We start from the raw sequence: 13,859 nt of genomic DNA, 5'->3' as shown, positions 1-13,859 counted from the left end.
CTGTACTCAAAATATTACAAAGACATTACATAGTAGAAGAGTTGGCAAAACAAAAGATGAATCATCGCTAAAATATCATTACTTCATAAATTAATCCAGACATAAATAATTGGTGTTCGATTGTGCCATAAATGCGAAATTTAAGTATGCCACAAATTATGTAATTTCAAATAGTTTCCAAAAGAGCAATTTTAACTGTTACTACCAATCGATTGTCACACAATATCTTTTTTATACATTTTAGCCTGACATACGTCATATACAAAATAATATGAATTCTTGTAATGAAACAACTGATACAATTTTAACCTATGTGAGATCAGAGATCATACATGGTATCGGTTATGTCTATATAAAAAAAAGGTAATCTCAGAGGAGGAAGAAGATTAATTATATGAGGTATTACTGCCGGATTCGAGTAAGATGTAGACTCTACAACCAACAAAAACACTTCAATAACATGTGGCAACTCATCCAAGGTTAGCACATCCAATCCCTGCACCAAGGTAAATATAGGATGGGGAGCTTAGCAAAAAGTCATCAAATAGTGATTACTACAGCTCCAGTAGTTACTGCGTTGCCGTACATATCACCTTGATTTTCTACATTAGTCAAAAAACGTATGGAAGAATCTGCAGAAGGCTTCCTTACCAACATTGACCATCTGTAGATATAGCTACTGGGTAGCTGTAGATATTGCCTTGATTTTCTACCCTAGGCGAAAAACTTAAGAAAGAAACCACCAGAGCTTCCTTTCCAACATTTTGGAAGCCCTTCTTTCCACACAGACGTAGACAGCAGCCAGCCTGCATCCCAAATTTGAAAATACACTACTGGCCATTAAAATTGCTACGCCAAGAAGAAATGCAGATGATAAACGGGTATTCATTGGACTAATATATTATACTAGAACTGACATGTGATTACATTTTCACGCATTTTGAGTGCATAGATCCTGAGAAATCAGTACCCAGAACAACCACCTCTGGCCGTAATAACGGCCTTGATACGCCTGGGCGTTGAGTCAAACAGAGCTTGGATAGCGTGCACAGGTACAGCTGCCCATGCAGCTTCAACACGATACCACAGTTCATCAAGAGTAGTGACTGGCGTATTGTGACGCGCCAGCTGCTCGGCCACCATTGACCAGACGTTTTCAATTGGTGAGAGATCTGGAGAACGTGCTGGCCAGGTCAGCAGTCGAACATTTTCTGTATCCAGAAAGACCCGTACAGGACCTACAACATGCGGTCGTGCATTATCCTGTAGGGATCGAATGAAGGGTAAAGCCACGGGTCGTAACACATCTGAAATGTAACGTACACTGTTCAAAGCGCCGCCAATGCGAACAAGAGGTGACAGAGAAGTGTAACCAATGGCACCCCGTACCATCACGCCAGGTGATACGCCAGTATGGCGATGTCGAATACACGCTTCCAATGTGCGTTCACGGCGATGTCACCATCGCAGGTGCTCCTGTCTGTGATGCAGCGTCAAGGGTAACCGCAGCCATGGCCTCAGAGCTGATAGTCCATGCTGCTGCAAACGTCGTCGAACTGTTCATGCAGGTGGTTGTTGTCTTGCAAACGTCCCCATCTGCTGACTCAGGGATCGAGACGTGGCTGCACGATCCGTTACAGCCATGCGGATAAGATGCCTGTCACCTCGGCTGCTAGTGACACGAGGCCGTTAGGATCCAGCACGGCTTTCCGTATTCCTCTCCTGAACCCACCGATTACATATTCTGCTAACAGTCATTGGATCTCGACCAACGCGAGCATCGATGTCGCGATACGATAAAACGCAATCGCGATAGGCTACAATCCGACTTTGATAAATGTCGGAAACGTGATGGTACGCATTTCTCCCCCTTACACGAGGCATAACAACAACGTTTCACCAGGCAACGCCGGTCAACTGCTCTTTGTGTAAGAGAAATCGCTTGGAAACTTTCCTCGTGTCAGCACGTTGTAGGCGTCACCACCGGCGCCAACCTTGTGTGAATGGTCTGAAAAGCTAATCATTTGCGATTCTCACCATCTTCTTCCTGTTGGTTAAATTTCTCGTCTGTAGCACGTCATCATGGTGTAGCAATTTCAATGGGCAGTAGTCTATCATAATAGTTGTACCAACCCCACAGTCGCAGCTGTAGCAAACGTTGTTTCGGGTGCAGAAGAACTGTCGCAACATCATTAGGGTATCGATGAAAGGCCACTCTTGGATACCCGGAATTAAATAAGTAGACGGCCGTGCAAAGCAAGTATCTGCACATGCAGCTAATGGAGCTAGTATATATATGATAAGCTCCCTCTAATATGTGATACCAACGCTCACGAAGCGGTTGTCTTTGGACTAGTAAGAGGAATGGTCGCAGACATCCAAAATCAAAGGCGTTCACTAAACGTTAGTTCATCCAACAGTTTGGAGAGTTCCAGGGTATCATAAGAAACAAACATCAGTGAGCTTCACAACAATTATAGTACGGCTGAAAATTAACCATTGAAAGTTCAACAAACACTTGTGTCGAGTCGAGAGAAGTGTCATCCAACGGATTTCTACGATGTCCTCGGGGCACGTATCACATCAACGTCCTTACAGGTAATCTTCGGACTCATTGTCATGTATCCCCAAGCATCCTCCGAAGTTTAACATCGAACGCTGTAGCGACGTACAACCTTTCGTACGAATTCGACAACAGTGCCAACATCAGGATACAGCTCCCAGTTGCTAATTAATGTTTAATGTACTTACAATGCCAGAGGAAGACCAAAGCTCAGTTGACTACTATTCTGCAGGATACGGAATGCTGAGTGTCCAAATTTATGTCGCTGTGTACTTTCTATGCTTTTGAAACAATTGTCAGAGAAAATACAAGGAATATTTCATTGTTAATTTAGATATAATCATTAATGTGGACTCACCTGGCAATACCCCAAATGTGTACCAACGGCGAGTTATTTCTTGTTCTGTTACCAGTAGAATTTTTATAGCATACTAGCACTGAGTATCTTGCGTTCTATTTTCGTCCTGTTCACTCGTTTTCGTGTACTCTGATTGTAGATCTTGTTTTATGTCTAATCCGATATTTGTTAATCCTGTGTTACATCGTACCAGGACACGAATTCAAATAATGTCTTGCATGTACTTTCGAAACCAACTGTAATACCATTTTCTGTGTTTGGTTGGCTCTATGTGCACGTTCCAAGAGTCAACAAATTAAAAAAGAAATGAAGTGACGCCTCTTATACTTCGTGCTCTATTCACACACTTGCTGCATCGACATGCACGGATCAGGCAATGTGCTATCGTTTGGCAGTACACTTTCACACGCCTAACACTTCCACTACTCTGCTGGTCATTCCTGAACGAAGGGCAGCTCATGCCAAATCCAACTTTAGGAATTCTATCGGACTCCTAAGGATATCATTTGTCAGCTGCGTACAACATGAACTTTACAAAAGATATTGGGCAAATTTATGGTGTAATGCAGGTACAAGGTTGTCATACAATGCGAGAGTAGCCTGACCACAGTGTGTCAGGAAACCCAAGAGCGACCAGCTGAGACCCACCTATCAATCTCTATCCAGTTACGTCAAACGCACTACCGGCTGATACACATTCTTTTAAATGAAGACTGTACCTTCCAGAAAACAGTCACTGAGGACCCCTTTCAGATTTGACGAAACGACTGTAGAACACGAATGTTGTACTTCAGGAACAGGAAAGGGGTTTCAAATTACGACACTTGAATATAGCGTAAAAGCAGCTGGTACAAGGACTGGCGATACCAGTACTAAGACATGACTGTACCAGCTTACAACTGGGTTACTGATCATCCGTAGAGTCTTGGCTACAGACGATTCATACAGGCGTTGGACACACCTCCAGTCAACGATAAATTATACCTCTAGGTGCGTAATGTTTGCAACACTTGTGCATGGGCTCGTGCAATTCATTAATATAATTTGAAATACCAATTAAATCTTCATGTAAATACTTAATTGCGGTTCACAAGTACAGTGAGCGAACTATAACTTCATAAGTTCGATTCGTCTACAAGATTTGTGGGACATGGAATGTAATTTATCAAAACCCTGGAATAAGAGAACAATTGGAAAGCTGGTGCATATGAAAAAGGAAACATGTGAAGAAGCTTCAGGAAATTTGAGAAATCTAAAGAACCTATGCAAAATACATTTATGACTCACTGCTGTAAATCAGCAGCAATTGTATAAGGGGGACTGCTCTTTCTTTAGGCATAATACTTTATGTATCTGGCTGCAGATGTACCTGTCGCTGCAAAATTCTCAAACTTCGCTTACAACTTTCGATAGCTTATTTTTGTACACTTACGGTTCAAAGTCCGCCCACAGTGTTGCCTTTGCTTTCGTCGTCAGGGCTGTTAAGTTTCACTACTGGCTTCTCGACCAGTGCACAATTTTTACAGCAGAGATTTTTGTCCTCTATCAGGCTGTTCACTACGTCTGTAGGACCTTCCGAGTCTGGATGATCCAAATCCAGTCCATCCCATCGTTCGACGGATGCAGGAATGCATCCATTTGTTCCCGGATGGGAGAGCCCAAGTGATGTTTGTGTGGGTTCCTGGCCATGTTGGTGTGCAATGTTGGTGTGCCTGGGAATGACGCTGCTGATGCTGCAGCCAAGGCCACAGTCCATCTCGCTCGGCCCGCCTCTTACTCTGTTCCCTTGCAAGATATTCGTACTTTTCTCTATTGGCTTTTCTCTTCCTGGCCGTCTCGCCGTGAAGAAGTAATGTTAGCTCGGTTGCCAATAGGGCACTGCCGCTTCAGTCACCGCCACTTAGTGAGTGGCGACCCTGCACCCGGCTGTCATATCTGTAGCCAGCCATTAACAGCCAGATGGTTCCTGATCATCTGCCCCTATTTTGACCACTTACATCTCAGGGTCGGGCTGCCGCCCACTTTGCCGGGCATTTTAGCGGATGACACGCGAGCTGTGGCTCCCGTTTTAAGATTTATAAAAAGCAGTAATATGACGAAAGAGATCTGGTTTTCACCTGGTGACTCCGGTGTCTTGTCGACGTCTTTCAGATACTCTTCTGTAACGTCTTCAAGTTTTAGATTTTTTCTTCCTTCCTGTATTGGACCTCGCACTGGTTTTTTTACACTCTCGGACCCAGCATTCTATGGTCCTCTACTGGGCGCTTATGACTTTGTGTTTTGCGTCCTAACCCCCCCAAAAATATATTCATCACATTTATGAAATTCGTCGGAGAGTTTGCCCTCTTCTACGTTCCTGTACGTAAACAAATAGAGTGGGTCTAGAACACGAGCCATTTTTTCTACCTGACGCGAAATAATACTTGTGTCAGCGCGCCAATTACCTGGCTTGGCATGGCAGGGCTGTCTCCGTGTGTCCGGCCACAACACGTATTCTCCACCGTTGTTGGGTGACAGCGGTAACACCTTGGAAACGGCCTTCTTCATCGCTCTCAGGCATCAATGTTGCGGAGCCATAGCGCAAAACTGCCGCCCGTTGAATCCACACTGCTGCATTCTTTAAGGAAACTCGATTTCTGACACACTGCCGTGAAATATGGCCCATGTAAACGTCCTTTGAATACCACACGCTGCCCAGGGACTATCCTGATACAACGTATCACGACAGTCACACGTACGCAACTTCGCGCTCATTCGCAGAAATAGGCAAATATTACAAGAAACTGGATGTAAGTGGGATTAAACGGCAAGTATAAAATGAACAACGACGCTACGAAAGTGTTATATGCGCACAAGAGAAATACACACATCAGAGAAAGTTCTGCATCACGTCGGTTCCGTGAGTTCCGGAACCTGTACAGAAAATTTGAATAGAGATAAGCATAAACATCTTTTCCGCCCTCTTTTGCTCATGAAAACCACAAATTGCATATTTTACCACCATACAGCGAGACCTTAAAAGATGGTGGTCCAAATTTCTGTACACACCGGTACCTCTAACACCCAGTTGCACGACCTCTTGCATTGATGGATGCTTGTATTCATCGTGGCATACTAGCCACTAGTTCACAAAGGCACTGTTGGTCCAGATGGTTCTCAACGGCGATTCGGCGTAGATCCCTCAGTGGTTGGTGGGCCACGTGGTCCATAAACAGCCCTTTTCAATGTATCCCAGGCATGTTCGATAGGGTTCATGTCTGGAGAACATGGTGGCTACTCCAGATGTTATCCTAAAGGAAGCCATTCACAAGATGGGAACGATGGGGGCGCGAATAGTCTTCCATGCTGCCGATATGGTTGCACTATCGGTCGGAGGATGGTGATCACTTATCGTACACCCGTTACGGCGAATTCCTTTACCACCAGCGGTATACTTCTGCCCCCACATAATGCCACCTCAAACCAGCAGGGAACCTCCACCTTGCTGCACTCCCTGGACAGTGTGTCTAAGGCGTTCAGCCTGAGCGGGTTGCCTCCAAACACGTCTCCAACGATTGTCTGGTTAAAGGCAATTACGACACTCATCGGTGAAGAGAACGTGATACCAATCCTGAGCGGTCCATTCGGCATCATGTTGGGCCCATCTGCACCGCGCTGCTAACTCCTGTGGCAGCACGAAAAGCATTATTCAACATAGTGGCGTTGCTGTCAGGGTTCCTTCGAGCCATAATCCGTAGGTAGCGGTCATCCACTGCAGTAGTAGCCCTTGGGGTGCGTGAGCGAGGCATGCCATCGGCAGTTCCTGTCTCTCGTGCCCCCTGCGGGTCCGGGGGCTAGAATAGGCCCGAGGTAGTCCTGCCTGTCCCCGTCAAGGGAGTAGTTTGCGCCTGCGTCCGGAGATGGACGGTTCCACGACTTGTATTTGTGGTCATTTCGGTTTTTCTCTTATTCTGGTTTCTTCCTTCCTTTGTTTGGTTCCTTTCTTTGTCCTTCTCCCTCTGTCTTCCTTACTTTTTACCTTGCCTCCTTCTCCTTGCCTCCTTCTCCTAGCCTCCTTCTCCTTGCCTCCTTCTCCTTGCCTCCTTCTCCTTGCCTCTGTCTCCTTGCCTCCGTCTTCTTGCCTCCTTCTCCTTGCCTCCTTCTCCTTGCCTCCGTCTCCTTGCCTCCATCTCCTTGCCTCCATCTCCTTGCCTCCATCTTCTTGCCTCCGCCTCCGTCTCCTTGCCTCCATCTCCTTGCCTCCATCTCCTTGCCTCCGTCTCCTTGGCTCCGTCTCCTTGCCTCCGTCTCCTTGCCTCCGTCTCCTTGCCTCCGTCTCCTTGCCTCCGTCTCCTTGCCTCCGTCTCCTTGCCTTCTTGTCTCTGCCTCAGCGTTTGAGACAGTCTGTCCTTTCTCTCCCTCTCTCCCTTTATTTCCTCCTCCTCCTCCCCTTCTTCTTCTTCTTCTCTCCTCCTCTTCTTCTTTCCTCCTTGTGTGTGCCTCAAGGCCGACCCACGCGTTCGCACACGTAGGCGGTGACGGGGTAAACCAGTAAGGCATGCACGTACCCCCTGGTAAAGGCCAGGCCCAGTGAGGGGTGACAGCTTGAGCTGACACCTTCCGACCATGCCGATTGGTCCCTCCGTCCGTTTCTCGGGAGGTGTGACTTGAAGTGTGTACATTCACCTAAGGCGGGAGTGCCCTCTGAGAGGGTCCCCACAAGGAAGGAGCGCGCCATCGGAGACGCTGGCAATCATGGGGAATTACTCCGCAATGTATTTCTCTTCTTCTCTCTCGACTTCTGCCCAAAAACGGAAACTTGACCAGCCACCAGTGGCAAAAGTACTATCGCCTGCCCCACAGTTCCTCGTAGTTTCTCGATCTGAGGACGGAAAGGATTTTTCCTCTATCAACCCTTTCGTTATTCAGAAGGGCGTAAATGCCATAGCTGGATCTGTCAAGTCTTGTACCAGGATGCGTAACGGTACCTTGTTGTTAGAAACTGAGAGCGCCTTTCAGGCACAAAAACTGCTTCGGGCCACACTCCTGTACATGTTCCCTTTCCAGGTGTAGGCTCACCACACTTTGAATTCGTTGCGTGGTGTGGTATATACTAGATGACTCGACGGATTGACTGACGAGGAGATTCAGTCTTTCCTCGCTGAGCAGGGCGTGATGGCTGTCGATATGGTCATGAAAAAGGTCAACAATGACCTTGTACCGACCCAGAAACTTTTCTTCACCTTTGATAGTGTTCAGCTGCCGTCTCGCATCAAAGCGGGCTATGAGGCTATTTCTGTTTGCCCCTGTGTCCCGACACCTACGCGCTGCTACCAGTGTCAGCGTTTTAATCACACTCGCCAGTCTTGTTCCAATGCTGCTAAATGTGTCACTTGTGGCAGGAATGCCCATGAGGGTGACTGTCCACCTCCGTCTCCTCGTTGTGAGAACTGTCAGGGTGACCATGCAGCGTCCTCCCGCGACTGTCCCATCTACAATGTTGAACGCTGTATACAGGAAATTCGGGTCAAAGAGAAAGGGTCCACCTCGGCTGCTTGCAAGCTCTTTGCTAGTAGGAAACCCACGCTGCTCCCAGCGGGTAGATACAGTACTGTCCTCGCCTCTCCTCGGACTACCAGGGAGGTGTCGACACAGACATGTGACCTGACCTTTAGCACTACGGTCGTCCGTTCGGCCAGTGCTAAGATCGCCAGGCCGACGTCTCCTCTTCCTCCCGTCACCCCTCAGACACAAACACCTTCATCAGCTTCTGCCAAGACGAAGACCCAGAAGTCAGATGCACGGGCCTTCAAGGAGGAACCATCCCGTGCAGACTTCCTACGTACCTCGCACTCCCAGCCTTCAACAAGTATTTCCACTAAAAGACCTTCCAAGAAGGCTCATAGGCAGCAAAGTTCTCCTTCTCCTCCACGGCGCGTTTCTTCTCCTGCGCCACCCAGCGGTTGCCGCCCAAGGCCGTCATCCGTTTCGCCTGGCCGCACCGCTGATAGCCGAACATCTGGCCTTTCAGCGGCGGAGGAAGCTCCCCCTCCCGGCCATCTTAACAAGATGGCCGACGAACCTAATGAACCAATGGACGAAGACTCTACGCCTATTGATAGCGGCGGCAGTGCTTGCTCGAAGCCAGGCCCTCAGCGGCCTTCGAGGAGACCCCATCTTGCTTCTTTTTTCTTTTTCTTCTCACGATGGTACTTCATTGGAATATTCGCGGCATTCGCTCCAACCGAGAGGACTTAACGTTGCCGGTACGCTTGCACTGTCCGCTCGTTGTAGCTCTCCAGGACACGAAGCTACGCACATGCGATCAAATTGACGTGGCACACTATGTCTCTCTGTGTTTTGACCTACCCCCTGTGGCTGATATTCCGGCTCATGGAGGGGTTATGTTGATGGTCCGGGATGATATTTACTACGATCCCATCACATTGCACACCGACCTGCAGGCGGTTGCCGTCAGAATTACTCTCCCCACTTTTCCATTTCCGAGAGTCTCGCTGTTAGCAGACCTTTCCAACCACCTCAATCTTGTCTGCCTCAATACTGGCGCCCCCTACTTTTCTTTCGGACACAACTCACACCTATTCCCATTTAGACCTCTCTATATGTACTACACAACTTGCACGCCGGTTTGAGTGGTACGCACTTTCTGATACGTATTCGAGCGACCACTTCCATTGTGTTATCCATCTCCTGCATCATACACCCTCTCCGTGCTCAACTAGTAGGAACATCTCCAAAGCAGACGGGGAGCTCTTCTCTTCCAGGGCGACATTTCAGGATCAATACTTCGCAATCTGCGATAGTCAGTTCGCACACCTCATGGAAGTCATTCTCACTGCTGCTGAATATTCCATCCCTCACACTACTCCTTCTCCACGTCGAGTACCGGTCCCCTGGTGGACCGCAGCATGTAGAGACGCTTTGCGTGCTTGTCGACGTGCTTTACGCATCCTTAACGGCCACCCTACGATGGCGAATTGTATCAATTATAATCGATTACGTGCGCAGTGTCGTCGTCTTACTAAAGAAAGGAAGAACTTAAGCTGGGCTGCTTTCACAAGCACCTTCAACAGTTTTACTCCTTCTGTTGTCTGGGGTAGCCTGCTCTGGCTATCTGGCACTAAGGTCCACTCACCAGTCTCTGGCTTGACGGTCGCGAATGACGTCCTTGTGGCCCCTGAGGATGTCTCCAATGCCTTCGACCGCTTTTTCGCAGAGGTTTCGAGATCCGCTCATTACCACCCTGCCTTCCTCCCCCGAAAACAGGCGGAGGAGGCAAGGCCACCTAACTTCCGCTCTTCGAATCGTGAAAGTTATAATGTCCCATTCACCATGCAGGAACTCGAAAATGCACTTGCCCGGTCACGGTCCTCCGCTCCAGGGCCTGATTCTATTTATATTCAGATGCTGAAGAGCCTTTCTCCTGCGGGTAAGGGTTTTCTTATTCGTACTTATAATCGCATCTGGATTGAGGGTCATGTTCCCACAAGCTGGCGCGAGCCTATTGTTGTCCAGATTCCTAAGCTGGGGAAGGACAAGCACTTGCCTTCCAGCTATCGACCAATCTCCCTTAGCAACTGTCTGTAAGGTGATGGAGCGAATGGTTAACTCTCGTTTGGTTTGGCTGCTCGAATCTCGATGCCTACTTCCCAATGTACAATGTGGGTTTCGTAGGCGCCGCTCTGCTGTTGACCATCTGGTTACCTTGCCGACCTTCATTATGAATAACTTCTAACGGAAGCGCCCGACTGTGGCTGCCTTCTTTGATTTGGAGAAGGCTTACGACACCTGTTGAAGGGTGGGCATTCTCCGCACCATGCATACTTGGGGCCTTCGCGCTCGCCTCCCTCTTTTTATTCGTGCCTTTTTAATAGATCGACAGTTCAGGGTACGTGTGGGTTCTGTCCTGTCCAACGCCTTTCGCCAGGAGGATGGGGTGCCACAGGGCTCAGTTTTGCGCGTCGCTCTCTTCGCCATAGCGATCGATCCAATAATGGATTGCCTCTCAGCTGATGTATCAGGCTCCCTTTTCGTGGACGATTTTACCATCTATTGCAGCGCGCAGCGTACATGTTTCCTGGAGTGCTGTCTTCAGGGTTGTCTTGACCGTCTTTACTCCTGGAGTGTCGCCAATGGCTTCCGTTTTTATGCCGAGAAGACGGTCTCTATTACCTTCTGGCGCTACAACGAGTTTCTCCCACCGTCCTTACGACTCGGTCCCGTTGCTCTCCCATTCGTGGAGACAACAAAATTTTTAGGTCTTACATTTGACAGGAAACTTACCTGGTCTCCACATGTCATATTTGGCTGCCCGTTGTACCCATTCTATAAATATCCTCCGTGTTCTCTGCGGTATGTCGTGGGGAGCAGATCGCATTGTCCTACTTCGCCTATATTGGTCGATCGTTCGCTCAAAAATGGATTATCTTACGCCGCCTCAACTCCATACGACATCGGGGTTTACGTCTTGCGATCGGAGCGTTCTATACTAGTCCCGTCGGGGGTCTTCATACTGAAGCCGCTGAATAGCCACTAACCTACCAGCGTGATATACTGCATTGTCGGTATGCCTGTCGGCTACTGTCAATGCCTGACCACCCATCTTATCGTTCCTTTTTTGACGACTCTCTCGATCGTCAATACGGGTTGTATGTCTCTGCCCTGCTACCCCCTGGAGTTTGCTTTCGTCGCCTCCTTCAGCACCTTAATTTTTCGCTCCCTACAACCTTTCGAGTGGGCGAGAGCCACACGCCACCTTGGCTCCAGGCTCAGGTTCACATTCACTTTGACCTCAGCTCGCTCCCAAAGGCGGTTACCACCGGTTCGGTATACCCTTCCTGTTTTGTCGAACTTCGTTCAAAGTTCATTAATATGACCTTCATTTATACAGATGGCTCTAAGACCAATGACGGTGTTGGGTGTTCTTTTATTGTCGGGCCACAAAGTTTCAAATACCGGCTCCATAGGCATTGTTCGGTCTTCACAGCTGAGCTCTTTGCCCTCTACCAGGCTGTTCTTCACATCTGCCGCCACCGGCATTCTGCTTATGTCATCTGCTCCGATTCCCTGAGCACCATCCGGAGCCTCAGTGATCCATATCCGGTTCACCCTTTCGTGCACCGGATCCAACGCTCTCTTCATCAGCTGGTGGACGACGGTTCTCCGGTTAGCTTTATGTGGGTTCCTGGCCATGTCAGTATCCCTGGGAACAAAGCTGCAGATGCCGCAGCCAAGGCTGCGGTTCTCCAGCCTCGCACAGCTTCTTGTTGTGTCCTTTCATCTGATTGTAGCATGGCCATTTGTCAGCGCATTTTATCGCTGTGGCATGCCGATTGGGCTACACTTACGGACAACAAGCGTTGGGCCTTGAAACCTCTTCCCATGGCTTGGACTACCTCTTCACGGCCTTGTTGGCGGGAGGAGGTCGTTTTGGTCCGGTTACGGATTGGACACTGCCGGCTCAGCCACCGCCATATGCTGATGGTTGCGCCGGCGCCGTTCTGCCCATGTGAGCAATTGCTGACGGTACACCACATTTTAACGACCTGTCTGAATTTTAATACACTGTGCGTTGATCTTGGCGTGCCATGTACTTTGGGTGCCACTTTAGCGGATGACCCAGGAGCAGCTGCTCACGTTCTTCGCTTTATCCACTTGAAAAACCTGTCTAAGGACATTTGATTATGTTGTCTTTTTAATCCTATGCCAGTTAATGTCTTCTATAGTGTTATCCCTTTTGGTTCCTGTTTTAACCTTGTGCCTCACAGTGCATTCCTAACTTAATCTGGGCGCTGATAACCATTGTAGTTGGGCGCCCTAAAACCACATAAAAAAAACTGGGGAAATGTTGTTCAATAAGGTCGCCAGGGGGAGTAAAGCCTCCAGGTGACCTTAGTACAATGGGATTTGGGTGTGCACGCGCATGCGGTAAGAGTCGGGAAGTGATTAGCACACATGAAACAGGCACTCCAGTATGTACCTGAGAGAACAGACCACTTCAGATGACTGGTAAGCTGGGCAGTGCAGAATGATAGGTCGAAATGCGAATAGGTGTGTGATGAGTCTGAAAAGCATGTGGCTGATCCTGTGTTAAGTCAGAGGAGGTTATATTGATTGAGGAGGACAGCCAAGAGGACTCGTCTTTGACAGGTTCTGGGAGATCCGCAAAGAGGATGGTGTGTATTAAAGGCACTAAGCAGCAGAAAGGGATGAGTTAGCTGCTCAATAAGCTGGAGGAAGTCTGCCAGGGGAATGTAAACGGTACAAAGGCAAAAGGTCAAGTGAGAAAGGAAAAGGAGAAATGCAACAGCTTGAAGGTGGGTAATCAGGGAGGTGGATTGCCTAGGAACATCATCCTATATAAGCAGCAAGACTCTCCCATGGGATGAATGACGACGTCTGGAGGGGGGTCGAAACAGACTGGGGAGCAATGCAAGAGCTCAAAGCAGTCATGAGGATGCAATTTTGTTTCCTGAAGGCGGAGAACAAGTGGACACTGATTCTAGGAGCAGCAATAAATCCTCAAGAAATTGAAGCCTTCAAGCGTTCTGTTGGAGGAGAGTCAGGACAAGGAAGGGTGTCACCTCGTCGGGTGCCAAGTGCCTGACTTTGATGACTCGCAGCTACAGGGCACAAGGATCCTCCTCCCTGAGGTCTACAGATGTGTTGGCAGTTTCCTGTTGTCAGCCTGTGGAGTCGAGGGTGGGGAAGCCATTGGTGTTGCATTCTGGTGGCAGAGAGATCACCCAGGCAAGGGTATCACGTAGTGACACACTCTAAGACGATATTCAAACTGGAAAAGGAAAAAGACGTTTTGCCTCTGTTTGACTTCTTTGGGCTTTATGGTTGTAATAGTACTGCCTCCCAAAATTTGACATCAGCATTATGATACTGTCTGTATAGTTAAGTCTGTATCATATACACTCCTGGAAATAGAAA

This window comes from Schistocerca serialis, chromosome 5 (genome assembly GCF_023864345.2).
Source record: "Schistocerca serialis cubense isolate TAMUIC-IGC-003099 chromosome 5, iqSchSeri2.2, whole genome shotgun sequence".
Classification (NCBI taxonomy): Eukaryota; Metazoa; Arthropoda; class Insecta; order Orthoptera; family Acrididae; genus Schistocerca; species Schistocerca serialis.
The sequence above is the reverse complement of the archived record's forward strand: the minus strand, read 5'-3'. Positions refer to the sequence as shown.